A 2,961-nucleotide genomic window follows, 5' to 3' on the forward strand; every position below is an offset into this window, starting at 1 on the left:
TATATTTATATACATACATATGTATTTTAATAGATTAAAAAAAGGAAACAAGCATTAAGAAGCTCCAGAACTAAACTTGTATTGAGAAACCCTTGGAGGCAATCACGGATGATTGATGAAATCAGGTTTTTTCTGTAATGTTCAGGAAACATTCAGTCAGACTTGTGCACCTGTTCACAGGTATGTTGACTCACTGTTCATCAGCAAGGTACTTTAATTTGTCTGGGACAGTTTGTTTTTTAGAATTTTTTTTTTTAATCAAAATGAATGAAATCTTCATTTAGTACATTTTTATTAATGCGGGGGGGGTTTTCGGTCTTGTGTTATTTGAATTACCTGTGTGAATTTATAATTTTCTTTAACGGGAGCACAACTGTATATTGTTGTGCTTTACACTAAACACATTTAGGGCAAATAACTGAGTCAGTAAAATTACTTATCTCTTCAATTTATTTACAATCAGCACTTTCTTACCCTCATTTATACTAACAATTGTGTTTCTAAGCAGAGTTGACACTCTCTAGAAGCATCTCTAGAAGCTTTGGTTAAGAACTGAGCTACTGATATATTCACTAGATGACAGAAGTTCATTCATTTCATTTATTTAATAACTTCTATCATCCAGTGAATATATAAGCAGCCAAAGCATCTAAATACAGTGTCAAACTGCTTAGAAACACAATTACATCTGAGGCTTTTGGACATAAACATTTGTTATATAAGTAAATCCAAAAGTACTTGTTGCTATAAAAGAATATAAATGCTCGAACTGTACAACATGTAAACAGCCGAGCCTGGTAAATCTGAAGAGGTTGTTTGTTAGGTAGTAACTGTTACGGGGTGGTAAAAATGAAATTCTGCTAAGTATTAGCAACAGTATTCTAAGACTCAGTTATTTGATTTAGGTAAATCAACATGGACTTGCCTATGTCTTATTTTAAAGGCAGATTCAACTGACCTGATTAGGATAAACCTGAATGTGGCGCCAACTGGGACACTGCTGTAATTTATAATGTCATAAAATAATTAGAGCTGTCTACCTAGTTTATGAAGGAGGAGAAAAGTACATTCTGTAGGTTTTGGCAGATTTTAGTAAGTGGAACTGCACCAAAAAAAAAGAAAAAGTGGTTGATGAGTCATATCAAAACAGAGAACGGTAGCCTTGCACCTCCTTGTGCAAAAGTGAGTCAGACTCATCTTTAAGGATGACTTTTAGCAATAAAATTACCCACATAAGAAACGCTTTAGGAAATGATTTTAAAGGGTTTTGGGTGGAGTTTCTTAGAACATTTCAGCGTCATAAAAAAAAAAAAAACAATTATTAAAAAAAAAAACAATACAAGTATTGAAATAGAGAAGACTGGTTGGAAACACCAAGAGCAAACACACAAAAAAAACCTTATTTAACCTGATGTTAGGAAAGTGTGGTAGACCCCACCTATAATGTTATTAAATAATAAATAACACTGAAGAAATGCAGCATAAATTGTAGCTTTATAGAACAAATACAAAGGATATCTTATAAATGTTCTTGGTTGTTCGGGCTGCTTTGTATCGCCCTCAAACTGTATAATTAATCTCTCTGACCGTTATTTCATTACTTATTATTTATTTCATTACTTCACTATGTGCAATAACACAGTCGTGCAATAATTGCAATTTGGAACTGAGCAGCATTGCAAACTGTAAATAATGCTGATTGTATAAACTGTGATCCTTATTTTATCTATCAATATTTATTTTATTCTTATATTCTATTTTACACTGTTTATATGTAAAAGGGTGTAATTTTACTGTGTGATTTGTAATTTTACTAGTTTTACCTATTTTACTTATTGTACTTTTATCTTATTGTTCTATATTTTATTTTGCTCTATTGTACTTACAATCTAATTTTCTCTCTTCTGTAAACGACTGCACTGCAAGAAAAGAATTTCCAGCGGAGGATTAATTAAGTAATAATGATTCTAATGTCCATGCATGTATGTCCATGCAGAGCTCTTTAAAATAAATAATTTTATACCAGCTTGAAACCTTGGTACTACTCTGTATTTTTGGACTTAAAGTTTTAGGTTGAATAAAGTTTGAGGAAAAATGGCTTAATTACTCTGCTTAAAACACTTAACAGTAAAAAGGTCACAAACAAACACTTGCAGGGATAAAGCTGCATTTCTTTTAGCTTTGACTAAATAAAAAGAAAATCCTCATCAGTGCTTCTTCTGAGCATTTGACCATAACCAGGAGATAGATTTGGACCTTTGAACACAATGTTTAAGAACCCCTTTTTTTCCGGAATAAAGGCGTTTGGTTGGTTTATGGCTCTTTCTTTTTTCCTGTCTGCGCATTAGACCGGAACGCATATTAATAAAATGAAAAGAAGCATTATTTCACTGTGCATTTTCTTGGGATAAAACTTCACATCTCAGGACACTCAGTTCAGGTATAGCATGAAAATAGAAATCTGCACAATCTGGTGGTGCAGCCAGAAAACGATTCCTGAAGTAGTGTTTTTCTCACCCCTATACTTTGTTTGTAAGTGTTTGTGAAGCATTTATGCTGATGGAATTGCGCCTCTGCAGCCCAAGCTACTTCGGCGCAAGATTGTGTTCTCGGCAGGAGTCCAGATAAAAGAGCTGTAGATCAGCAGCGCTTTGCTGAATATCTCGTAAGCATTAAGAGTGCAGCAAAAGAAAATGGCCATTTGATGGGTATGAAAAGATTGAATAAAAATGGTCATTTTCCAGGGGGGAAAAAAAGTGTTGCATATCCAACTTTTGGATGGGATGTTTTTGCGGAGGCTGCAGAAAGCATGGTGTTTGTCATGGAAATAAGGTGGATTACAGTCTTTGAGGTCTGAGATCAGTGGCAAAATATAGGCGGGAGTTCATTGTGCTTATTTAAAAACTATCATGGAGGAACATATGTGTATCATAAACCGCTGGGCTTATTTTGCTTTGTGTT

This window comes from Cyprinodon variegatus, unplaced genomic scaffold, assembly GCF_000732505.1.
Source record: "Cyprinodon variegatus isolate N-32 unplaced genomic scaffold, C_variegatus-1.0 Scaffold132, whole genome shotgun sequence".
Lineage (NCBI taxonomy): Eukaryota > Metazoa > Chordata > Actinopteri > Cyprinodontiformes > Cyprinodontidae > Cyprinodon > Cyprinodon variegatus.